The sequence below is a fragment of the Seriola dumerili genome, unplaced genomic scaffold (genome assembly GCF_002260705.1).
Source record: "Seriola dumerili isolate Sdu_G_001 unplaced genomic scaffold, Sdu_1.0 BDQW01000128.1, whole genome shotgun sequence".
Taxonomy (NCBI): Eukaryota; Metazoa; Chordata; class Actinopteri; order Carangiformes; family Carangidae; genus Seriola; species Seriola dumerili.
Genome location: NW_019174383.1, coordinates 649,337 through 658,387, shown reverse-complemented (window position 1 = coordinate 658,387; position 9,051 = coordinate 649,337). Strand labels below are relative to the sequence as shown.

General features: G+C 47.0%; 1 protein-coding gene across 5 annotated transcripts in view; it reads right to left on the bottom strand.

Annotated features, from left to right (window-relative positions):
* Nucleotides 1–9,051, bottom strand: part of LOC111224285 (DNA repair protein XRCC4-like) — a 28,787-nt gene that overhangs the window by 3,917 nt on the left and 15,819 nt on the right. The gene's annotated exons all lie outside the window — the stretch shown is intronic.

Below are 9,051 nucleotides of genomic sequence, written 5' to 3'. Positions count from 1 at the left end.
TTTGAAGGTTATTTTTAATGACGTTCCCTTTAAAGATCATATTCAATCAAATAAAACAAACCATCAATGGACCACCTTCGTAGTTAAACAGTGAACATTTACATCGTTTATTTGGTACAAATATTAAAAAGACAGATGTGTAAATATGTAGAAAAGCAGTTCATGACGTTTTGTGAATGTAAAACTACAGACAGGAGGCGAGTTACAGCAGCAGCAGGATGAGAAGCTGAGAGCAGAGGTCTGATGCACGTGTATGTGGTCAGTGTTTTAACGTGTCGGATCGTCATAGCTAACGAGCGCCTGAGTCTTTATCTTAAACTTTATCTTAAAACAAAGATTTAAAGAGTCTGTAGGAAAAATATTGTTTGTTTTGAAACGTTGCATGAATGTAGTCGACACTTTTTCCGTCGATGCTGACGCTGCAGGACGAGAAGCAGAACCACGAAAACTCGCTCTGAACTTTTCACTTTGGGCTTGTGAGCGAACAGAGGAAGAAGCTGGATCCACACATGCAGCTCATGACTACAGGTAGGTCTACCTGTCTGCAGCAGGACCCTGCCACGTGTTTCCTGATCGGACTCCACTCTTCATTTCATCTCTGCCTCCCGACACTCAGTTGAATCTGTTGATTTGATGTGCAGCTCCGGTGGTTAAAGTTTGGGTCGACTTCAACAGAGAAAGCTTTGGTTCATTGTTTTGGGTTAAAGTGACTCCTACATCGAGATGATGCAACATTTGGTGCCGTGGTTCCGTAATAAAAACACCTTGGTTACCGGTTGTGAAATGATTGTGGTCGAAGGCTTGTTGGAAACGACAAATTCAATCGACGCCGCGACCTCCTGCATTTCCCTCCTCGGATCACAGGCTGTCCTACTGTAACCGTCTCCTCTCTCTCTGTTCCCGACATCGTTAATTAGCGGGTCACTTGAATGGTAAACAGATGTTGTTTTGGGGGGATTCAGGGCCGTTTCTTCTTCTCTTTACTTTAGCTAGACTTCCTGATGAATAAAAACGGGCTGTAATCAGACCCTCTGCTTCGTCACCCTCCATCAAAACACAGAGGAAACGAACTTTCACTCGTCCACCGTCTGTTTCCTTAAAAACAAGTTTCCTATAATCCCTGACCTTTAATCCGAACATTCAGTGTAAAAATATCAGAGCATTACCAGTCTACATCAGAGCTGTGATCATGTGATCCTGTGATCCCTGTGATCATGTGATCCTGTGATCCTGTGGTCTGTGAAGGGTCAGAAGTCCTCAAACAGGTCCTCAGCCTCCGAACGCGCTGCCGCAGCATCTGCAGGGCGCTGGGGGGTCGGCGCTTACTGGATCCTGAGGGGAGGTCGCTCCTGTGCAACAACACACACACACACACACACACACACACACCACACCACACACACACACACACACACGCACACAGGTCAGTGGGCTAATGAGGCTGATTTACAGGAGTTTTCCTGTTGAGACGGGAAGTGGATCATGTGGCCCATAAGGAGCGAGACTGGAAACACATGGGCGACTTTTATACCTGTGTTTAAAATAGGTGTGTGTGTGTGTGTGTGTGTTGTTGTGTGGTGTGTGTGTGTGTGTGTGGTGTTGTAATAGTGGCCCAGCAGCTCCCACATCTGAAGTGGTCCACACAAATACTAGACTCGACTACCTGTGTGTGTTTCCACGCTGGAGGCTCGTGTTGGTCTTCCGGTCTTTTTCTTTTGAGAAGCTTCAAATATTCTGACTTCACTTGAATGTTGCATCATGAGACATTCAAGAGCGAGCAAACTGAGTTTCAGAGATACAGAGGACGGAGATGGTGGAGGCTCCAGTTTTCAGTCTTCAAGGAGCAGTTTGACGTTTTTGGAAACTGTCACACTCATGTCTAACACAGCAGCGTGTTAGCTCTAGCTTAGCATAAGACTGGAAACAGGTGGAAACAACTAGCCTAGCTGAGACTGTCCTGTAAGAAACGCAGCCCACAGGTCGTCTGTGCAGCAGCTTATCATGACATCATAGTTAGGTTTTGTTGCTAGGCGACATCTAGTGGTCGTAGTAACTGTGACAGGAGCGAAGGAGAACTCACTGTAGTTTGTTGTTAATGAATCAGCCTCCAAACCAACAAAGTAAAAACCAGCTGCTGCAGATGACACGACGTGCGTCATCGCACTAGTTACAACCATGAATCACCTGTGACTCACAGTGAGGAAACCACCTGAGTGTGGAGTTGCTCTCAGCTCTACAGAGACGTGTCAGAGCTGTCACACTAAACAGGTGGATCCTCGTGGTCCGACATATCCCAAGATTCATATGGCGCAGGTAATGAAAGCAGACCAACACGGACAGAGAGCCTGAGGATCACACTGTTAAACGTCCGTGTTGTTGAAAAAAGTGGACTTGTTGTCAGGGTTGCTAGGAGACGGGCGCCGCTGCTTTGCGACACAACGGAAATCTCCGTGTGATCGTCTGATTTGGGTTCGGCCTTCGCGGCCAACAGTCAGGGAGCAGCTGTGTGAACACAGCGGAGCATCTAGCAGACTACAGAGCCAGATGTTTCCCTCTGCGCTGCGAGACCAACACAGAGCTTAAAAGAGCGGGAACACGGACTCCCCGACTTGTTTCTGCTGCCCCAAGTTATCTTCAGGCTGCTAAGCGTCTGTGCTGTAGAAAGCTCATGTAGAAACACACACCATCTGGATGTGGACTCTGTGGATGTGTGTCCAGGTCTACAGGAAGCCTCAGGACGAGACGTCGTGTGTGTTCTGCTTTACTGAAGCCGGGGATCAGAAACACGAGCTTCAGAGACAAAAGCAGAAAAAGGAAGGAATGAAAAAAACCGTGTTGGCCTGCACAAGATCAACAGAACCTCCTTTTTCTCCCGCTGCACACCGCCCCAACACAGAACTCCTCACCTCTCACCTCTCACCTTTACTGTGAGATAGAGAACGACTCACAAACCTGAGCCCAAGGTGACCCAGCCACACACCCAGCACCCACCCCACCGCCCACCACCCACCACCACCACTCATCCACAGACGCACCGAGTCGCCTGATTCTACACACTCCACCAACAGAACTGGTTCTGAGACCGAACACACACACGGCCGATCCTCTCCCTCTGATCCGGCTGAGCAGAGCGATAATGAAGAAGAAAAAGAGCCGTGTGAGAACGGAGGAGAGAGAGAGAGAGAGAGAGAGAGAGAGAGAGAGAGAGAGAGAGAGAGGGAGAGAGAGAGAGAGAGAGAGAGAGAGAGGCCTTCGAGCTCGTTGAAATCATTACCAACTGTATTGACAAACGGCGCTGTGCTGCTGGAGCCAGTTAACAGGAAACAAGAGACGTGTTCAGTGTGGAGGGGAAGCTGCTCCACGCCGCCACAGACCTCAACACATGGCGCGGTGGGTGGGGGTGGGTGGGTGGGGGGGGGTGACGAGAGCGGTTTCACCCGAGATGGGTGAGGCTAAGCTCGGAGGGAGCGGGGCACTACGGGAGCCCCCACACGGAAAGCGGTCTGTCGACAACATGAACTCTGGTCTGCGGCTTGTTACGACACTCGGAGGTTCAGGTTTGGACCGAGACGGGAAGAAGGAGCGGTTTGTACAAAATGAAAAGAAAATTAACAACAAAGTCGAAACGCTTAAGGTTCATGCAACTCGAAGTACACAAAAAAAACATGTTTCCATTAACTGTGGTGGTGGATCCACACTCAGTGTTTGCTCAGGTTTGTTTCATTTTCCCACCACAGAGCTGAGCAGGATTTCATCTGTGCTGTTGACAGCATCAGGACATTAAAACAAAAAAAAATCAATTGCAACATCTCTGTCCAGATTATTAAGATGTTCAGACTGAAAACAACCAGCATGTTTAAACAGAGTTCTGCAGTGGAACCTTTTTGAGCTCAGACCGTTTCATCTGGGTCGTTTCTAAAGGCCTGACGAGATAAAAGTTCAACTTCCTGTTCCCTCGTCCTGAAGTCTCTGGGTTTTGGAGCTCAAGATTTTCACGTTTTATTCTACAACATAAAAACACATCAGTAAATACTCCCGTCCTGATTTCTTGAAGCTTTTGCGTCTCGGTCGCTAACGAGTGTCTAAATGAGACGACAGAGGTCGTCGGGGACGAAAACCGATCTACTCACCAGTCCACCTTTACAGCCTCGTCGTGTTCATACAAACTGTTACTAACTTTGTGAAGATGATCCTGCTGAACAAAACCTGTCAGTATCATAAACTTTTATTATCTGTAATAATCCAAAAGCCCGTTGACTTTTTGTGGAGGGAACCAGGTTGATGCTAACTTCCTGGTTGATCTACAAACACACGTCATCCTGCAGCTCTGTATTGAGAAACATCAAAACGATGACACAAGGTTTTCTCTCCATCTTGTGACCGTTAAAGACGTCACGAGTTATGCAGAAGTTATGGATTTCACCGTTCAGTTGAATCATGTCAGAAAGGAGCCGCAGCTCACACAACAAACTATAAGACCTGTGCTGTTGTCAGTGTAAAGCTAAATGCAAACACACAGTTAAAACTCCGGCAGTCCCATGTCTTGTAGTGATTATGTGCGATGGCTAGGAGCGATGTTTGATAGTTTACAGAACCAGACCCTGTGAGGAGAGAGAGAGAGAGAGACTCACTGCAGCTCTCTACCGGTTTCTCTTCATGGGAAAAAACACTTAGATCTGATGTTTACAGGAAGTACAGTGACTCAATGAGAAGGATGTGAAGATCAGATCGACCATCTGTTTAATAATCAACTCAAAACCTCTCATTTAATAGTGACTCAGAACTCCATAAAGATCCTTCTTTTGTTGAATGAAGAGTTCAACATCTTAAGAGATGTTGTGTCTTGTTTATTTAAAGTTGCGTATTTTCTTCTTCTGTTCTTTATTTGAAGTGTTGATCCATCAGAAGATATAAAAACCATCTCAGTGTAGTTTTACATCTCCTCTCTCAGGCTTCTCTCTGCAGCTCTAGTAACAACAGGTCGGTGAGCCAATCAGAAGAGAGGAGGCTCTGAGCCTCTCTTCTGATTGGCTGACTGTTTTCTGAGTGATCCAATAAAAATATAGCAGATTTCAGGTAAAAACACTCAGAGAAACCAAATCCTGCAAGGTTTGGATGGTGGGTCCAGGTGGGCGGGGCTTGGTGACTGCTTTGTTGTGACATCACAAAGTTCCAGAAGTCCTGACGGCTGGTTTTAAGGCTCAGTTTCTGAATACAGGCTGTGTGCATTTCTCTGTGGACTGAGGCTTTGATACTTTCACAGTATTAATATAGAAGCTAGACCTGATCTATAATCACACTACACATGAACAGAGACCTTTACACTGGAGGAGCTTTAATCTGCACAAAAACAGAAACGTATAAATGATCTTTGTGGTTTCAGGAAGAGTGAAAACTGGATTTATACGCTGCACCTACGGCGGCCTCATGTATGGACTCTGAGGTAACGCCGACGGTCGTGGCGTGAAGCGATATGCATCACCTAAAGTTTCGACCTTTGGACAGAGTTGTGCTCTCGAGTTTCCTCCTGCGTCCAGCTCTGTATTTAACACATCCCAAAACGTTGAGCAATCCCTGTTATTAGTCATGCCTGTCGTCTGTTCATGTGGCCTTCATTTAATTCTCTGCAGGATCTTTCACTCCCCTAATTCTCTGCTCTTCCTCCTCCTCCTCCTCCTCTCTGTGGACGACCTACATGCAGAGAAGCATGGGGGTAACAGAGGAAGGTGAACGGGTTGAGTAGTGATGGAAATGGCAAAAACAATAGCTGGGTGTAGGGCTGCCAACAGCTCCAACCCCTGCCCCCCCACATTAACCACCTCAGACAAAGGCCTCTCTTTTGCAGCCGGTGTTTGCCAGCTCAGAGGGGGGGCCCAGCTTCTGCAGCAATCAAGCGTCCAGCCACAGCTGCTCATCGGCTCACTGCTGCTTCTTGTTGGTCGGTAATAAGCCGGTAATGGGCGCCGCTGCCGACCACTGAGAGCAGCTGGGGATGGATGGCACCACTTACGGACATCTGCATGCGGCACAGTCGCTGGCAGCCGCAGGAGCTTGGACGCCGGTATATTCAGCCTCTGTTGGACGGCCACAGAGACAATGTCAGATTGAGACATGTCTTTGGAATAATTTCTAAGACGGACCACGTCCAAAAGAGAAACTGGCAGGCGGGAGATACGGGCACCAGAGCGGCGGCATTGTGAGGGTTTGGATGTGAGGCTTCAGAGCCGACTCTGAGTGGAGATAAGGCAACGGCAGCCACAACACAGAGGAGAAAAGAAGAGAGTCGTTCTTTAAGACCAGAGACTGGATCTGGCTCCTAGACCTCCCTCAGAAACCCTCCTGTTGCTCTGACTTCAGACCAGAGAATAACGGCATTCACCAATATCCAAGAAACTAAAGCTCTGCTTGACCAAACCATGAAAAAACATTTTCTCACTTATCTGCTCGCATGTCGAGCAGTGTGGCAGTTTGATGACTTAACCTTGGACGGACGAAATGAACAATGTTCCAGTGAAGCCAGTGAAAGCCACACACACACAAAATGAGCTTAGTTTCACCTGGCAGGGTCTCACACTATTCACTCCGGCCCCAAAAGAGCCTTCTGCTCAGTTCAGGAGTCAGTTCAAATCAACAGAGAAATCCCTCCTCAGCATCGCAGCACCGAGCACTCCACAGCAGCTTATGTCAAAATTCAACCAACAAAACATAACCGAGTGATCCTCCTGTCTGCAATAAACCAGCTATGTCTTTCCTCAGGTGACAGTGGAGTTACCTGCCGTACCTGTAGCCTCCCACAACAGCTCACATAGGAACTAGAATCACCTCCTCGTGGTTGTATCCCTCCACCAATCAGGAGCCAAGTTACAGGAAATAGTCACTGCCTCTTCTTCTTGAGATACAGTGTTGAATAATGATGTCACAGTGCAGCTGACCTTTGACCTATTGGATATAAAATGTCATCACTTCATTTGATCCTTGCAGAAGTTAAATTGTGTTTTAAGAGTTATGGACAAAAACGTGACCTTGACCTTTGACCTTGGGTGTCTACATCACCGTGTCCAAAGGTCTCAGTTTCTGTCCTTCCAGACTACAACACAACCCCAGAGTTTACAAAATAAAACACTACGCCAGGGTTTTCAAATTAAAACAGGTCCTGCAGCGTTTGACAGTTTTAGTTGCTCAAAAACTCGTTGTCGTGTTGACGTCAGGAGAAAACGAAGAGATGACTTCTAAAACAAAACAATTCACAAGAAACTAATGTCAACAAATGTCAGAGGGACTATTTCTTCAGCAGAAAGTAGTTCCAGTGAAACCTCTTGTGGACTGTCCTGGACACTGAGATCTGAGCAGACGGAAAAATAAAACCGAAACTATCTGCGTGGAGAGATGAAACCAGAGGTAAGTGAGGAAAGGTGTGTGAGGTTCTCCACACTCTCATTAGTGGAGCTGTGTGTTCACATAAAGTCCAGAGTGGAAAAGGTCTTCTGTCCCGAGGCTGACTCGTCCCCAGCTGTCCGGCCTGCAGCCTCAGCGTTACCGTGGTTCAACAGATAAAACAGGTCAGAGAGAGAGAGAGGGAGAAAGAGAGAGAGAGAAAGAGAGAGAGAGAGAGAGAGAGAGAGAGAGAGAGAGGGAGGGAGAGAGAGGGAGGACAGGCAGCCAGCAGCAGGAATCATAAACCTGCAGGACAACGTTGATCTTTATCACCAATAAAGTGAGAGAGCTGAATCTGAGATTCTCTCTCTGAGGAATGTTTTTAACGTGATCACGCCCTGAAGGTTCACAGCTGCTCCTCCATCTCCGGACACCAGCGGAAACCGCTGCAAACTGGAACCAGGTCAAACTGACGGTCAGACTCTTCTTCTTCTTCTTCTACTACTCATCCGTCCTCCGCTCTTCTTCTCTGAGGTCAGTGATGTAAGACGAGCATTTTAAACTCCCGTTCAGCTCTGCAGCAAAACATGTCACACGTGCAGCTTCGTGTGTGGCGACGTGTTTAGTGTTAAAAATAAAAACTATGGATCGCCATCTGAAAAACTATTTTAAATAAATAAATAAATAAATTGCTTTTTTTTTTTTAAAGTATATTTTTTGGGCTTCTTTATGCCTTTATTTGATAGCACAGGAGAGAGACGGGAAACGGGGAGGCAGAGAGAGGGAATGACACGCAGCAAAGGCCGTCCGATGCGGGACTCGAACCGCGGCCGACAGCGAGGACTGTGGCCTCTACACATGAGGCGCCTGCTTAGACCACCACACCACACGACGCCCCATTGCTTTTTATTTTAAAAATAAAATAAAAATAATATAAATATAAATAAAAATAAATAAAAAACTCTTTTTTTTTATTTCTGCAGACTTTTATTTCCTAATGCTCTCAACCAGAATGTCGGTACTTTATGACGTTGGCGTGAGACGTTTGGAAGACGTTGAATTCCTGAGACTTAACGACAAAATATCAACGTCTGCTTTAGACGTTATCCTAACGTTGAACTTTGGTCACCTGACGTCACAACCCACATTCAACCAACACCAACCACAAAGCTGATCCAGGTTCAGCCGTCAACAGTGATGTCCCAACACTCTGATGATACAACAGACCAACAGTAGAGATGTGTATTCACCCTTTGTATCTCACACACACACACACACACACACACACACACACACACACACACACACACACACACACACACACACACACACACACCTCTCCACATTCCTCCACATGTTCACGTCACTGATTGTGTTGTGGTCAATCAGCGCTTTACGACCGACTGCTGCCATACGACTGAGATTAGCTCCACAGCCTCGTGTAAACTTCACGTACAGCTCAACAGCAATTTGTGTGTGTGTGTGTGGGGGGGGGGTCTGTGTGTGTGTGGTGGGATTGGGGGGGGGTGACCTTAGGCCCAAAGGTTAAAATCATAGAGAGAGCCGCTGCAGATTGGGTGTAATTACCCGACATAAAGAAGATCCCTGACAAGGAGCTTTTATGATGTTTGATTTTCCCATTCAAGAGGATACTGAGGGGGGGGGGGGGGGGGGGGG